This window comes from Heptranchias perlo, chromosome 16, assembly GCF_035084215.1.
Source record: "Heptranchias perlo isolate sHepPer1 chromosome 16, sHepPer1.hap1, whole genome shotgun sequence".
Taxonomy (NCBI): Eukaryota; Metazoa; Chordata; class Chondrichthyes; order Hexanchiformes; family Hexanchidae; genus Heptranchias; species Heptranchias perlo.
In genome coordinates this window covers 4,946,111-4,955,899 of record NC_090340.1, presented here as the reverse complement: position 1 = coordinate 4,955,899, position 9,789 = coordinate 4,946,111, and the positions used below count along the sequence as shown (strand labels likewise).

The window sequence follows — 9,789 nt, the reverse complement described above, 5'->3', positions numbered from 1 at the left end:
CCTGCATACTAACTTTTTGATCTTATTGAACTAGGACCCCCAGATCTCTTTGTACTGCAGTACTTTCCAGTTTCTCGCCTTTAAGATAATAACTTGCTCTCTGATTTTTCCTGCCAAAGTTGCATAACCTCACAATCTGTGTTCAGCATCTGTGTCCAGCTGAGCGGAGTCTGGAGAAGATTGCTCCCACCGACACGGACTCTCCACAGCTGCCCCTGCCACCATGTCCACTCGTGCTCACGTGTGTGGTGACTCACCAGGTGCGAACCCAACTAACTGAGGACGGGGACCCACCAAGGTGTGTGTATCTGCGGTGGTGGATGACTCACTAAGATGTGACGGTGCCCCCTCGGAGGCTGGGACTCCTCTGAAGAATCGCCCTCTGCTGTCACTGCGGTCGCTGAAGACCCTATAAGAGAACAGAAGGCAATATTAGGCATCATCACAGATGTGTCATGTTACAATGAGCATACTGAGGTGCTGAAGATGGCAAGGCATGTTAACATCAATTCATATTGTGTGTGCTGAATGTTAAAGTTATGTCACCAGACGTTTGTCGGGTGCCGGTCTCGGTGCCCCCGATGGACAGGCACTCGAGGGTGCTGCTCAGCTCCAGCGCCTCCTGCTCCGCCTCTGTGAGGATGACGATTTGTTGTGGCCCCCCCTCCGGTCCTCGCCCTCGCCCGTGCATCCTGAGCTCTCTTCTCCTATAAAGGGAGAAATTGCAGACGTGTGAGTGAGTGATGGTGACGTGGCCAACCACCGAATGCATTGGTTTGGGTGAGGCTGACCATGAAAGAGATGCATCAGAAGGTGAGTATGAGACAGAGCCACAACATTGGATGAGGATTGGGTTGAGTGGGGTGAGTACTGGGGAGGTGAGGAAGTCCTGAGGAAGTGCAGGTAAGTTGAGGATGAGCTTTGAGTGGGTGCGAGGAGTGATGTGAAAGAGTAGTGTTGGCAGTGCAGAGTGAGTTGGGGGGGTGGGGGCGGTGATATGGAAGATGGAATGTATGAGAATGAGAAAGTGTACTCACGCTGGCTGATCTAGTTAGGTCATTGAAACACTTCCTGCACTGGATCCAGGTGCGGGAGATGTTGCTGCTGCTGGTGACCTCCTCTGCCAACTCGAGCCAGGCCTTCTTGGTGACAGAGGCAGGCAATTTCCTCCCGTCCACTGGGTAGATGACATCTCTCCTCCTCCTCACCCCATCCAGTAGCACATGGAGTGAGGCATCATTGAATCTTGGAGTAGCCTTGCCCCTGGGCTGTGTGGGTATTTGCTCCAGGAGCAGCCATTGGAGGACTGCCCCTTTAAATAGAGCTCCTCCAGCTGACAGCCTGTGATGAGGTCGTGCAGTCCGCCTGCTGCGCAGCTTTCGGACGGCAAACTGGCAGCCACGTTAAGTGGCTCCAATTGACTCGCGATGGCGTGAAAAATGGACGCTTTTATTGTGTGGGTTACCCACGTGCCCAATAACCCCCCACCCCCCCCGACCCGCTCCCATCCTGCCTCCATTCTAATATTGGGGCCTGTGTTTCTCTGACTCTGTGACTCTCTGTTTCGTGTCTCTCTGTTTCTGTGTCTCTCTTTTTGTGTCACTCTTTCTTTCAGTGTCTGATTTTGTGTTTCTGTGTGTCTCTCTGTTTCTGTGTGTCTCTGTATCTGTGTGTGTGCCTTTGATTTTCTGTATTTGTGTCTCTGTTTCAGCGCATGTGTCTCGGATCCTGTCTCTCTCTCACTCTGTGACTGTCTGTTTCTGTGCCTCTGATTCTGTATCTCTGCTTCTTTGTCTCTCTTCTTATGTGTCTCTGTTTCTGTGGGTGTCTTTGTGTTTCTGTGTTTGTGTGTCTGTTTTTGTCTGTGTCTCTATTTCTGTGTGCGTGCCTTTCTGTTCATGTGTGTGTGTCTCTGTTACGGTGTGTGTGTCTCCGTTAATGTGTGTGTGTCTCTTTTGCTGTGGGACTCTGTATCGGTGTACGTGTGTCTCTGTTACTGTGTGTCTTTCTGTTTCTATATGTGTGTCTCTCTGTTTGTGCGTGTGTCTCTGTGTTTATGTGTGTCTCTGTATCTGTGTGTGTGCATTTCAGTTTATGTGTTTGTGTCTTTGTTTCTGCGCTTGTGTCTGATTCTGTGTCTCTCTTTTTGTGTGTCTTTATATTTCTGTGTTTGTGTGTCTGTTTCTCTGTGTACCTCTCTATTTCTGTGTGTGCCTGTCTCTGTTCATGTGTTTATGTATTGTTATGTATTGTTAATATAATATATTATTGTTGGGTGAAAATAAATTCACATCTAATCTGTGGTAAAGTAAAAGGTGCAGTTTATTAAAACAGAGCTCTGGGAGAAGGGTCTCTGACCCCGCGGTCTGTGCGAGCACCTTCTCCCCGATCAACAAAATTCACAAGCTTATATACAGTACAAGACTGGAGCACACCGACAGCAGTTACTACATTACTTATTCCTTAGCCAATCCGACTCTGTGGCAACATTCAAAAACAACCTAATTATAACTTTACATCGTGAGCTAAACCCCTTCTTTTAGTTCTGTCTTTTATCCAGTTATCTGGACAGTCGGGTCCATTTTTGCTATATCATGGCTTTTGGCCGATCTGAGTCAGTGACTGGTGATTGGACATGGCTCAAAGGTTAATCAAATATACCCTGCATACACCCACGTGACAGTTGCTACTTCGTAACCTGATTGTTCTGCAAATTTTAACCTTGTCTCCACATGCTGAATCACTTTGTCTCAACTGAAACCAGGTTGTCATGCTGTGTCGCTTGACTGCAACATTCAGCTGGTTCAAATTCCAACCAATCAATTATTATGCATTGTTTCCGTTAAAATGTGTGTGTCTCTGTTACTGTGTGTGTCTTTTGAGTTTCTTGTGTGTGTCTCTTTTTTATGTGTGTGTATCTGTATGTGTGTCTTTGAATTTCTGTGTGTGTGTCTTGGAGTTTCTATGTTTGTGTCTCTGTTTCTGTGTGTGTCTCTCTGTTTATGTGCGTGTCTTTCTGTTTATGTGTGTGTGTCTGTTTATGTTATTGACTTTTTACATGTTTGTCTGATTATGTTTGTCTTTGAGTTTCAGTGTTTGTGGCTCTGTGTCTGTTTCTGTGTGTGTCTCTCTGCTTCTGTGTGTGTTTCTCTGTTTCTGTTTGTGTGTCTCTCTTTTTCTGTGTTTGTGTCTCTGTTCTTGTGTGCGTGTCTCTCTGTTTCTGTATGTGGGTGTGTTCTGTGTCTGTCCCTGTTTATATGTCTCTCTATTTCTTTGTGTGTTTCTCCATTTTTGTGTGCGTCTCTCTGTGTGTGTCTCTGTATTTCTGTGTCTCTCTGTATCTCTTTGATTCTGTGTCTCTCTGTTTCTATCTCTCTTTTTGTGTGTCTCTCTGTTTCTGTGTTTGTGTCTCCCTGTTTCTGTCTGTGTGTGCCTTTGTGTTTCTGTGTTTGTGGCACAAGATCTGTGTGTCTCTCTCTGTTTATCTGTGTGTGTCTCGTACTGTTTGTGTCTCTCTCAGCTTCTGCGTCTCTGTTTCTGTGCGTGACTCTCTGTTTCTGTGTGTGTCTGTTTCTGTATCTGATTTTGTGATTCTATGCATGTCTCTCTGTTTCTACGCTTGTCTGTCTGTTTCTGTCTGTGTCTCTCTCTGCTCCTGTGTGTGTCTCTCTTCCTGTGTGTGTCTCTCTCTTTGTGCGTCTCTGATTCAGTGTATCTCTATGTTTCTGTGTGTGTGTCTCTATTTCTGCGTGTGTCACTATCTCTGTTTCTGTGTCTCTCTGTTTCTGTGTATGTTTCTCTGTGTGCCTATATTTATATGTGTCTGTCTCTGTGTGTGTCTTTGTTTTTCTGTGATTGTCTCTCTATTTTTGTGTCTCTGTTTTTGTGTGTTTATCTCTGTTGCTGTAGGCTCAATTTTAAAACAGAAGTCCGGGTGCATTGGAGGCCGGGGTGGGGGGGGAAGAAAATTGGGATTTTCTGGGAGCAGGCAGGAATCCCGACTCCAACACACTGAAGAATGTGGAAGTCCCGCAATTAAAGCCGACGGAACGATATTTAAACAACAATTCAAGTACATAAAATACTTGAAATGTGCATGAATATAATTAGTTATGCCGGTAAGCGATTTTAACGATGCCTCAACGTATTTCCCATGTTGTGTGAAACACCCCTGGTGAAGGAGTTGTGTTTCAGCCGGTGGCCATTTCGATATTGAAATCCCTGTTTGACAGATGGGGATAAAAGGTGAGTTATTGCAGGAGGGCACTCAGTTCTCTCACACAAATTTTTGGCTGGGAGATCTTTGTGTTTAGACTGAGAATTCTTGATTTCCACTCAGAATTGTTCTGTTTACACATAATTACCAACTTTTCATAGAATGATGGAATAGAATCATAGAAAATTTATGGCACAGAAGGAGGCCATTCAGCCCATCATATCCACCCCAGCCGAAAATGAGCCACCAGCCTAATCCCACTTTCCAGTACATGGTCCATAGCCTTGCAGGTCACGGCACTTCAGGTGCACATCCAGGTACTTTCTCAATGAGTTGAGGGTTTCTGCCTCGACCACCCTTTCAGGCAGTGAGTTCCAGACCCCCACCACCCTCTGGGTGAAAACATTTTTCCTCAGTTCCTCTCTAATCCCTCTACCAATCATTTTAAATCTATGCCCCCTGCTAGGGGAAATAGGTCCTTCTCATCCACTCTATCTAGGCCCCTCATAATTTTGTACACCTCAATTAACTCACCCCTCAGCCTCTTCTGTTCCAAAGATAACAACCCCAGCCTATCCAATCTTTCCTCACAGTTAAAATTCCCCAGTCCTGGCAACATCCTCGTAAATCTCCTCTGTACCCTCTCTAGTGTAATTACATCCTTCCAGTAACATGGTGACCAGAACTGTACACAGTACTCAAGTGTTTTGTACAACCAGTGTTTTGTACAATTCCTGCATAACCTCCCTGTTCTTACATTCTATGCCTTGGCTAATAAAGGAAAGTATTTCATATGCCATCTTAACCACCTTATCTACCTGTCCTGCTACCTTCAGGGATCTGTGGACATGCCCTCCAAGGTCCCTCACTTCCTCCACATCTTTCGGTATCCTCCCATTTATTGTGTATTCCCTTGCCTTGTTTGCTCTCCCCAAATGCATTACCTCACACTTCTCCGGATTGAATTCCATTTGCCACTTTTCTGCCCACCTGACCAGTCCATTGATATCCTTCTGCAGTCTTCAGCTTTCCTCCTCACTATCAACCACACGGCCAATTTTTGTATCATCTGCAAACTTCTTAATCATGCCCCCTACATTTAAGTCAAAATCATTAATATATATCACAAAAAGCAAGGGACCCAGTACTGAGCCCTGAAGAACCCCACTGGAAACAGCCGTCCAGTCACAAAAACAACTGTCGACCATTATCCTTTGCTTCCTGCCACTGAGCCAATTTTGGATCCAATTTGCCATATTCCCTTGGATCACATGGGCTTGTACTTTTTTTGACCAGTCTGCCATGTTGGATCTTGTCAAAAGCTTTGCTAAAATCTATGTAGACTACATCAAACGCACTACCCTCATCGGCCCTCCTTGTTACCTCTTCCTACGACTTGTACGTGGTGCTACTCCTGTGGCTGTAGCAGAGATAGTCGCAGGTTGCTCATGTCCATGGCCGGACTGCTTAGATGCTTTGGACTTTCGCCCTCTCGGTTTTTGAGACGGTGAGGGCCCCTCCAAAGACTGATCCACCTACACCTGTGCAGGGACTGACTCGGCCACCTGGAGAGGCGGCAGCATTGCGGGTACTGGTTGAGAGGAGGGCAACGGGTGAGACATGGGAGCGCTTTGAGTGTTGGACCCACTTCCATGTCCCCTTTTGCGATCATCCCTCCCCTGGGCCAGACCCACACCACTCCTACCAATCTGCTGGAGAACACTTTGGATGACATGTGTGGAGCCTTGGAAGACTAGTGCTAGTGTATCGGTCAGCCTGTTTAAGGTGGCAGAATACTGTTCACCCTGAGTCTGAACGGCCATTGTCAGGGCCTGAAGGGACTGTCTGTTTTTGTGTGTGTGCGCATCTGTATCTGTGTGAGTCTTTGAGTTTCTATGATTGTGTCTCTGTTTCTGTGTGTGTTTCTCTGTTTCTGTGAGTGTGTGTGTGTCTCTATGTCTCTTAGTGGGTTTATTTCCATATGTGTCTCTGTCTCTGTGTGTGTCTCTTTCTGTGTCTCTGTTTCTGTGTGTGTTTTTGTGTGTGTGTCTCTATTTCTGACTTTGAGTCTCTCTGTTTATGGGATGTGGGCGTCGCTGGCAAGGCCAGCATTTATTGCCCATTCCTAACTGCCCTTGAGAAGGTGGTGGTGAGCCGCCTTCCTGAACCGCTGCAGTCCGTGTGGTGAAGGTTCTCCCACACTGCTGTTAGGTACTCGCTTTGTGGGATAGATGCCAGTGCTGTAGCTGTACTAGAACAGTTTGGCTAGAGGCGTAGCTAGTTCTGGAGCACAAATCTTCAGCACTACAGTTGGGATTTTGTCAAGGTCAATAGCCTTTGCTGTATCCTGTGCACTCAGTCGTTTCTTGATATCATGTGGAGTGAATTGAATTGGCTGAAGACTGGCTTCTGTGATGGTGGGGATATCGGAGAGGGTCGAGATGGATCATCCACTTGGCACTTCTGGCTGGAGATGATTGTAAACGCTTCATAGAATCATAGAAAGGTTACAGCACAGAAGGAGGCAATTCAGCCCATCGAGTCTGCGCTGGCTCGATGCAAGAGCAATCCAGCTAGTCCCACATCTCCGCCCTTTCCCCATTGCCCTGCAAATTTTTTCCTTTCAAGTACTAATCCAGTTCCCTTTTGAAAGCCAGGATTGAATCTGCCTCCATCACCCCCTCGGGCAGTGCGTTCCAGATCCGAACCACTCGCTGAAAAGTTTTTCCTCATGTCACCTTTGGTTCTTTTGCCAATCACCTTAAATCTATGCCCTTTGGTCCTTGACCCTTCTGCCAATGGGAACAGTTTCTCTCTATCTACTCTGTCAAGACCCTTCATGATTTTGATTCAGCCTTGTCTTTTGGGTGTGTCTCTTTCTCTGTGTGTGTCTCTGTTACTGTGTCTCTCTGTTTAGCGGGACCAGAGGCGAGAGGCCCGAGAGCGTGATATAAAGGACGGCGACCTGAGGCCCGAGACCGGAGCGGGGCAGACCTGAGCGGGACCCAAGACCTGAGACTAGAGTGTGGCAGACCTGAGTGGGTCCCGGGACCTGACGCCAGAGTGGGGTGGACCTGAGCCGGACCCGAGGCCCGAGACCTGAGACCCGAGACCCGAGACCAGAGCGGGGCGGACCTGAGCGGGTCCCGAGGCCCAAGACCTGAGACCCGAGACCTGAGGCCAGAAGGGGGCGGACCTGAGTGGGTCCCGAGGCCCGAGACCTGAGACCCGAGACCCGAGACCTGAGGCCAGAAGGGGGCGGACCTGAGTGGGTCCCGAGGCCCGAGACCTGAGACCCGAGACCCGAGACCTGAGGCCAGAAGGGGGCGGACCTGAGTGGGTCCCGAGGCCCGAGACCTGAGACCCGAGACCTGAGACCAGAGCGAGGCGGACCTGAGCGGGTCCCGAGACCCAAAACCTGAGACCAGAGGATCAAAAACAACAATGATTGGGAGAGACAGATCGCGACATCAACTCAGCCGTCTTCGTCAACTGAAAGGACTTCCACTCCCTCAACGTGCAGCTGTTGTCCGACCACACACATCGAATCATGGAGGTCGGTGCCCGTTACCCTGGGAGCAGTCACGACGCCTTCGTCATGCGGCAGTCCAACATGCCAGATATCTTTTACCCGACTCGGCAAGTCAAAGGCTGGCTACTGGGCGACAAGGTCTATCCCCTCACGCCGTGGCTCATGACTCCGGTCAGGAACCCACGCACAGATGCACAGTAGACCTATAATGAGAGCCAAACAACGCTTCCGCTGCCTGGACCTGTCTGGAGGAGCCCTGCAGTACTCCCCTGAGTGGGTGGGCTATTTGTGGTGGTAGCTGCATGCTGCACAACCTCGCCATCATGAGGGACCAGCCTTTGCCACCAATGATTGCAAAAGACCCTGAGCCAGAGGTGGAGGAGGAGGAGGCTGAGGAGGAAGAGGAGGAGGAGGGGATGGAGCCGGAAGAGGAAGTGGAGGAAGATGCAAGGGTGTAACAGGAATCACACGCCTTGTCTGCAAGGGCTCTGCGTGCTCGCCTGATCTGTGCCCACAATCAATAATTGGAACTCCATCCCCCAACTCACCAACAGTCCTACATTCCCCACCCTTCCGCTCTCACAAGACAATCAAATCACCCTCCATCAGATTGCACATTGGTGTCCCTCTCAGCTCATTGCATAAATAAAAACCATCACCAAATGCAAAATCAAACTCTCATTTATCAATGAATAAATGAAATTATGCAAACATAACAGAACTATTCACCCTTGTGCATTCCCTTAGTGCCTGTTGTTCGTGTGCCTTTACCTATCCTAGTGCTCCTACGAGGTGCTTTCCCAGTGGCTGGAGCATGGGTGGTGGGAGGCTGCTGGCCTTCAATTGAGGAGTGTGCAGATGGCCTTGGGGGACGACCTCGAGCAGCTCTGGGCCGGAAGGGCCCAGCTTCAGACTGCACCGTCTCAGCATGGGCTGCAGCAGTCTGGCCTGGCTGGCCGATAGGCTTCAACAGGGGCATTGGCAGAGTGGCAGGGGTGGGAGCAGGAAGGCTGTCATCCTGAGAGAGGACAGTAGGTCCGACTGCCATGGCACCACTGCCACTCTCCCGGGGCGGCGCCTCAGCAATCCTGGTGATCAGATGGAGAACGGATTGCTGGAGTGCTGTGATGCCCTGGAAGCCCCGTTCTACAGTGGACCCCAGGCCCACAATAGCAGCAGTCTGAACTTCCAAGGCAGCAGACTGAGCTGCAAATGCTGCAGTCAGACCTTGGATGGAAGATGTTTGTGCTGCAATGGATGCTGTGACATCAGTCATCAGATGCTGCACATGGTGGGTTCCACATGTGCGCTGATGGTCCATGGTCAAATAGCTGAATACAACTCAGCATCTGGGCTCACTCATGAGGGTAGGTTTTCTGAGTCCTTGTCCGGGGAGGGGGATGTGACATCCCTTGCAGGGTGCCAGCGCACATTGGAGAATCACGGGCAGGTGGGCACGCGATTGTCTGATGTGGGCACGCGTTTGTGTGACGCGGCCACGAGATTGTCAGACGTGGTACCTCATCATGGTGGAATACTCTGGAAAGCTGGCCTGCTTGGTGAAGTCCCGACAAGTGGAGACCGGGGTTATGGGTTGACATTGAGTGGAATACTCGAGTCTGGTGGGTGTGGGTGGCCCTCCTTCATCGTATGGGGTTGTGTGAGACAGTAAAACCCTCCCCCCACCGTTTCGGACCAGCCACCCTATTGGTTGGAATAAAGCTGGTTATGACCATGGAAGGAGTGTCCACCTCGCGGCCTGTCAGACGGTTAATCAGCCCACGAATCCTTCCACTACTTCACGGTGAAGAGAGAGCGAAGGCAGAACAACATCGAGCCACAGTCCTGACACGCCTCACCTCCCCTCACACCCTTGTTTACACAGTCCAGCTTATCTTCAGGAAGTGTCAGCTTCCTGTTTCTGAGAGATTGTTTTCTTTATTTGTGTTTGATGGCGGATGACCTTTGAACTAAGATCTCAGGGCCCTTTCTAGTGATTTTCCACACAGTCTCTGACGACTGCTCGGTGGATTGTCCAAGA

At 49.3% G+C, this 9,789-nt stretch overlaps 1 long non-coding RNA gene across 1 annotated transcript; it reads left to right on the top strand.

The window, feature by feature from the left end:
* The first annotated feature begins 2,861 nt into the window (after positions 1-2,861).
* Positions 2,862-8,469, top strand: LOC137333459 (uncharacterized). The gene is made up of 2 exons (XR_010965895.1): positions 2,862-4,118; positions 7,134-8,469. It is a non-coding gene; the product is annotated as an uncharacterized lncRNA (long non-coding RNA).
* The last annotated feature ends 1,320 nt before the right edge of the window (positions 8,470-9,789 follow it).